The sequence below is a fragment of the Alosa pseudoharengus genome, unplaced genomic scaffold (assembly GCF_046254945.1).
Source record: "Alosa pseudoharengus isolate Yale_2024_CS ecotype anadromous, Long Island Sound unplaced genomic scaffold, YU_APseudo_1.1 YU_APseudo_1.1_scf_23, whole genome shotgun sequence".
NCBI lineage: Eukaryota > Metazoa > Chordata > Actinopteri > Clupeiformes > Clupeidae > Alosa > Alosa pseudoharengus.
In genome coordinates, this window is record NW_027468685.1 from 4,618,488 (window position 1) to 4,625,987 (window position 7,500).

Here is a 7,500-nt window from a genome sequence, read left to right on the forward strand (position 1 = left end):
TATGGTGGTGGTTATGGTGGTGGTTATGGTGGTGGTGGTGGTGGTGGTGGTTATGGTGGTGGTTATGGTGGTGGTGGTGGTGGTGGTGGTTATGGTGGTGGTGGTTATGGTGGTGGTTATGGTGGTGGTGGTTATGGTGGTTATGGTGGTGGTTATGGTGGTGGTTATGGTGGTGGTTATGGTGGTGGTGGTGGTGGTTATGGTGGTGGTGGTGGTTATGGTGGTGGTGGTGTTGGTGGTGGCGATGGTGGTGGTGGTGGCGATGGTGGTGGTGGCGATGGTGGTGGTGTACTTCATTCCATTGCCCAGCCACTCATCTGCTCTCACTGCCAAATGAGAGAACGGAGGGAGAAGAGAAGAGAGGAGAAAGAGGAGGAGGAACAGCTGTAGAGTTCTTCTCTCTCTCTCTCTGTCTCTCTCTCTTTCTCTCTCTCTCTCTCTCTCTGTCTCTCTCTCTTTCTCTCTCTCTCTCTCTCTCTCTGTGTCTCTGGCTGAGCTTTCATCTTAAAGTGGAGCATCAGTGAGGCCTTTTTCCCACACACACACACACACTCACACTCACATGCATGCACACTTACACACACACACACACACACATGCATGCACACTTACACACACACACACACACACACATGCATGCACTCTTAAACACACACACACACACATGCATGCACACTTACACGAACACAGAGACATGCACACACCCACACCCACCCCCCCCCCCCCCCACACACACACACACACACACACACATGCATACACACTTACACACACACACACACACACACACACACACACACACACACACACACACACACACACACACACACACACACACACACATCTCGCTCTGTGCCTCCCCCCTGTACCGTGCCCATTTGTGAATCCTCCCCTGTTTCCATCAGGCATCTACCCTGCTCAGACCTGCCTGCTATCGCCACTAAGCCAACGCTAATTAAATACCAACATGGGGGAGACGCAACATGCTTCACGTTTCAGCAGCACACAATTAGGTTTGTGTGTGTACGTGTGTGTGTGTGTGTGTGTGTGTGTGTGTGTGTGTGTGTGTGTGTGTGTGTGTGTGTGTGTGTGTGTGTGTGGAGTGGAAAAGAGTGTGTTTGAGGGGAACTAAGCTGGAGTGAGCTTGTAGCCTTGATGAACATGTCTGTGAACGTGTCTCTCTCTGTGTTTGTGTGTGAGTATGTGTGTTTGTGTGCAAGTGTGTGTGTGTGTGATAATGTTTCGCTGGGAGTAAGAGACCTAGCCCAAAGCTCGCCCATACAAACCTTGAAATTCATCTGTGAGAGCGAGATTGGCTTCATATAATCTCTTCATATCTGAGGAGAGGAGAGGAAGAGGTGAGAGAAGAGGAGAGAAGAGGAGGAGGTGAGAGGAGAAGACAGGAGAAGAAAGAGTGGAAGGTTGTGAAGGAGGAGGAGGTGTAGAGGAGAGCTTTTCAGTCCATCTACCACAAGTTATTTTTTCTCCATCTCTCTTTATCTCTCGTTCATCTTTCTCTCTCTTTCTCTCTCTTCCTCTCTCTCTCTCTGACCCCCCATCTCTCTCTATCTCTCTCTCTCTCTCTCTCTCTCTCTCTCTCTCTCTCTCTCTCTCTCTCTCTCTCTCTCTCTCTCTCTTACTCTCAGGTCCGTTAATGCCGTTGTTTACATTCTAGCCCTGTCAGTCCATATCCAGCCGGATTAATGGATAAGAGCAACGCATAGCGGCTAATCTCGGTCCCCAGCCTTTCGGAAAGTTCCTGCCTCCTTATCTGCAGGACATTGATGTGGCAGCGCGCGCCGCTGTGTGACCCGTGCTCCGGCTGCCTGAGGATTCGCCACATGAAACCCGTCCCCCCCTCCGATCCCCATGCGCTCGCGCTGAGTGTGTTTACAAGACTTGCCAAGTACACACACACACACACACACACACACACACACACACACACACACACACACAAGACTCGCCACGTGTCGAAACCCTCTGAAGTGCAGTGATATCTGCATGGGTTGATTAAGGAATGCGACAGATTACTGTTTCCCCCATGGAAAAGGCCACTTGTAAACTCATGTAAACTCCTCAGAACCACGCTGTTACTTAGGCACACACACACACACACACACACACACACACACACACACACACACACACACACACACACACACACACACGCGCGCGCAGACAACCACACACTCCTCAGAACCACGATGTTAGTTAGCTGTAGCACGCCTGACATAAAAGGCGATCACAGAAAAGGACACGGTCTGCAGAATTCAAATGAGACACGTTTGTTAGCGGACTAAATCAAAAGACACGCGGCGCAAAAGAGCCTCTGCCTGACCACTTCAAATGGGAACGCTACTGGCTGCCTATGAAATGGCATGTGTGTGCTGTTTCTATTAAAGCAATCTGCTGTTTAAATGTATTTATCTGGCACATGGTTAGGTAAAGCCAACACGGTAGCTGCCAATTAGTCAGTGGTGTGTGTGTGTGTGTGTGTGTGTGTGTGTGTGTGCCAGTTAGTCAGTGGTGTGTGTGTGTGTGTGTGTGTGTGTGTGTGTGTGTGTGTGTGTGTGTGTGTGCCAGTTAGTCAGTGGTGTGTGTGTGTGTGTGTGTGTGTGTGTGTGTGTGTGTGTGTGTGTGTGTGTGCCAGTTAGTCAGTGTTGTGTGTGTGTGTGTGTGTGTGTGTGTGTGTGTGTGTGTGTGTGTGTGTGTGTGTGCCAGTTAGTCAGTGGTTGGTTAAGGGATTTCACACACCTCTGCGGGATGTTTAATTTAACAGGTGAATTGATTGTTCATTTATTGCCAGTAGACCTGTAGCTGCTGTTGTGAACAGAATTGATTCATGCCACACTAGAATGGCACACCAACACAGCAGCCTCCTAACCACATTGCTCTAGTTTCGGCTGCAGTGCATATTCTCTAGAGGCCAGCAGTCATTTTTTATTCAACATCATTTCATTTAATTTGATCTAGTTTTTATCTGATTTTAAATTTGAAAACCTGTAGATGGTTCTTAAATGATGAAGTGAGGAACTGGCTGTGTGTGTGTGTGTGTGTGTGTGTGTGTGGGTGTGGGAGTGTGGGAATCAGATAGCAAGTGGAAGTGTGACCAAATGCTCATTGACACAATGACACACTATGACACTTTATGGCATCAATATATGCTTGGACATACACACACACATACATGTACATTCAGTACACACACACGCGCGCACACACACACACACACACACACACACAGACACACACACACACACACACACACACACAGACACACACAGACACAGACACACACACACACACACACACACACACACACACACACACACACGTAAAGCCATCTCACAGGCAAACAGTGAGACATTAATATCCTGCTGTCGTCTCTATAGGGGTTCAGGCATCAATTATCCTCCATCTCCGATCTCAGTGTAATCCCTTCAGGGGTACAATTGCGGAGCTCAGTTAGTGGACTAAATATCAGCCGCTCCACCGGCGCCCTGAAAGCCTTCTGCTGTTCATTAACGCAAAGCCTGTTACCCTGTCAGCCCCCTTGGCTGATTCAATCCCAGATTTAAGCCTGACCTCAACCTGGTTACCGACACACGCCACAGAAATGCTCACACAGAAGAACTCTATGGGACATTTGATTACCGACACAAGCCACAGACATGCTCACACACATGCTCACACAGAAGAACTCTATGGGACATTTGATTACTGACACGCGCCACAGACATACTCACACAGAAGAACTCTATGGGACATTTGATTACCGACACACGCCACAGACATGCTCACACAGAAGAACTCTATGGGACATTTGATTACCGACACACACCACAGACATGCTAACAGACATGCTCACACAGAATAACTCTATGGGACATTTGATTAGTGACACACGCCACAGACATGCTCACACAGAAGAACTCTATGGGACACACAGAAGATCACACAGAAGAACTCTATGGGACAGATGTTATAGTAAATCATATTGATAACACACACACCCTTTTTAGGGGTCCACAGATAGGTAGTAAATCATATTGATAACACACACACCCTTTCAGAGGTCCACAGAGCACAGGTTCTCATCTGTAGCTCTCTCTGTAGTGCTCTGCTATTTTTTATGGTTTTGGATCAAAGTAAAGATAGACATGAAGTGATGGAAAGACAGACAGGCAGATAGATAGAGAGAGAGAGACAAACAGACAGGTAGAGAGAGAGAGAGAGAGAAACAGACAGGTAGGTAGATAGAGAGAGAGAGATAGAGAGAGAGAGATGTGTGTGTGTGTGTGTGTGTGTGTGTGTGTGTGTGTGTGTGTGTGTGTGTGTGTGTGTGTGTGTGTGTGTGTGTGTGTGTGTGTGTGTGTGTGTGTGTGTGTGTGTGTGTAGTGGGAAATGCCCATGAGTTGCATTTGAGAGAGAGAGAGAGAGGTGTGTGTGTGTGTGTGTGTGTGTGTGTGTGTAGTGGGAAATGCCCATGAGTTGCATTTGAGAGAGAGAGAGAGAGAGAGAGGTGTGTGTGTGTGTGTGTGTAGTGGGAAATGCCCATGAGTTGCATTTGAGAGAGAGAGAGAGAGAGAGGTGTGTGTGTGTGTGTGTGTGTGTAGTGGGAAATGCCCATGAGTTGCATTTGAGAGAGAGAGAGAGAGGTGTGTGTGTGTGTGTGTGTAGTGGGAAATGCCCATGAGTTGCATTTGAGAGAGAAAGAGAGAGAGAGGTGTGTGTGTGTGTGTGTAGTGGGAAATGCCCATGAGTTGCATTTGAGAGAGAGAGAGAGAGAGAGGTGTGTGTGTGTGTGTGTAGTGGGAAATGCCCATGAGTTGCATTTGAGAGAGAGAGAGAGAGAAAGGTGTGTGTGTGTGTGTGTAGTGGGAAATGCCCATGAGTTGCATTTGAGAGAGAGAGAGAGAGAGAGGTGTGTGTGTGTGTGTGTAGTGGGAAATGCCCATGAGTTGCATTTGAGAGAGAGAGAGAGAGGTGTGTGTGTGTGTGTGTGTAGTGGGAAATGCCCATGAGTTGCATTTGAGAGAGAGAGAGAGAGAGAGGTGTGTGTGTGTGTGTAGTGGGAAATGCCCATGAGTTGCATTTGAGAGAGAAAGAGAGAGAGAGAGGTGTGTGTGTGTGTGTGTAGTGGGAAATGCCCATGAGTTGCATTTGAGAGAGAGAGAGAGAGAGGTGTGTTTGTGTGTGTGTGTATGTGTAGTGGGAAATGCCCATGAGTTGCATTTGAGAGAGAGAGAGAGAGAGAGAGAGGTGTGTGTGTGTGTGTGTGTATGTGTAGTGGGAAATGCCCATGAGTTGCATTTGAGAGAGAAAGAGAGGTGTGTGTGTGTGTGTGTGTGTATGTGTAGTGGGAAATGCCCATGAGTTGCATTTGAAAGAGAGAGAGGTGTGTGTGTGTGTGTGTGTGTGTGTGCGTGTGTATAGTGGGAAATGCCCATGAGTTGCATTTGAAAGAGAGAGAGAGAGGTGTGTGTGTGTTCGCGTGTGTGTGTGAGTGTTTGTGTAGTGGAAAATGCCCATGAGTTGCATTTGAAAGAGAGAGAGAGAGATAGGGATGTGTGTGTGTGTGTGTGTGTGTGTGTGTGTGTGTGTGTGTGTGTGTGTGTGTGTGTGTCCATCGTGCAATCATGGTAGGAAAGGGATTGTCTCTGTAGGAAATTGATGGTGCACTGCTCAATTGTAATCAAGTGTAGTTGTAGTAAAATTCAGCTAATTTTGTAAAAGTGTGGTAAAATTCAGCTACTTGCTTTTCAGAAGTTTCTAGACATGTTTTCAGGGTGTGTGCTTACAAAATAAAACAGAGATTACAAAAGAATCGTGAGTTGTCTATAACACAGTTTCAGCTCTTTAAATGCCAGACATGGTGTCTCAGACCAAACTGTAAACAGCTCCAGACAGAACATTGCATCAGGAACACATAATAAAGAGGTGAAATTGGATTGGTTGTTGACATCAAATATCAACCGCCTTGTTGCCAGAATTGCACATCTACTGTAACGGTTGATGAAGGCCCGGGACAGGACGTACATGAGAGGACCAGTGGAAGAGAAAGATGCTTGTGATGCGAGAGCTGGACCGTGGTTAATGGACCGGCCTACAGGGCTCATATCTGTCGATGACGGCTCCTAATGAGCTGCTAAAAGAGTGATTTAATTAGGCTTTATCTTGATACCTCTCACTCTGTAGAGTCTAAAATGTCAAGTCAAGTCCAATCAAGTCAAAAGAACTTTATTTTTCCCGTGAGGGATCTTCATTTGGCACAAGCGTACACACATACACACATGCATTCCACCTCTATCTTCATTTGTGGTTAGGCACAAGCATACACACACATACACTCATTTATCCACTCCACTCCTCCCTTTATGGACTCCAGCTCTTCTCTCTCTCTGGGGCTGGAGGGGGAGAGGGCTCTCGCTAAGGTGCTTGCCTACGTCCCCCGAGCAGTCGGAGCAGACAGCCGATTCACTCTTATGACAGACAGGCATGCAGGCAGGCAGGCAGCACAATCAATATTCCCCCCATCAATTTCTTTAATGTATAAATAATGACTACAAGTTGTTTTAAGTTCCCCCACTCTGGCCTGCAGCGCACTATGGCGTAAACAAAGCAAAGTCGAACTGGAGATAAAAAAATAAACAGATTTTCTCGACTCTACGCAAGTGGAGGCTTTAGCTTTTCATGTTTGTCGATCTGTGTTTGAACGGGCCGCCTCTGCTCTGTATGTAGACAGACAGGGGCTCTCAACACTCCAAAGAAAGTGTTAGGCTGGTGTATGTGTGTGTGCGTGTGTGTGTGTATGCGTGTGTGGGTGTGTGTGTGTGTGTGTGGGTGCGTGTGGGTGTGTGTGAGTGACACTCTGAATAAAGCCAGATAATTTCAAGGTAACAAAAGCGGGAAATGTCATAGCAAGCCCCAGGAGAATACCAACAATGGAACTAAAGGAAACATACAGATTTGCACTCGCCCATCTGTGTGTGTGTGTGTGTGTGTGTGTGTGTGTGTGTGTGTGTGTGTGTGTGCGTGTGTGTGCGTGTGTCTGTGTGTGTGCGTGCGTGCATGCGTGTGTGTGTGTGTTTATATATATATTTATATATATATATATATATATATATATATATATATATATATATATATATATATATATATATATATATATATATGTGTGTGTGTGTGATGGCCAGAGGTGCTGGTAGGAGGCCTGTGGCTTGCAGTGATATCATTGGCCCTGACAGCATGTAGCTGTGATCTGCCGAGGGTCTGCAGGGTCCAGTCTCACAGCTGTGGAGGTCAAAGACCCACTGTTTCTCTGTCCAGTCACACTGAGCTGGTTAGCTACTAGACATGTGTGGTTAAATATGTCTGTGTGTGTGTGTGTGTGTGTGTGTGTGTGTGTGTGTGCATGCATGCGTGCGTGCTTGTGTGTGTGTGCGTGTGTGTGTGTTTCTTTATATCTGTCATCTTTGGTTTTCTGTGTATGTGTCT

The 7,500-nt window shown here is 47.0% G+C and overlaps 1 protein-coding gene across 1 annotated transcript in view; it reads left to right on the forward strand.

Annotated features, from left to right (window-relative positions):
- Positions 1 to 7,500, forward strand: part of csmd2 (CUB and Sushi multiple domains 2) — a 377,005-nt gene that overhangs the window by 318,431 nt on the left and 51,074 nt on the right. The window lies entirely within an intron of this gene.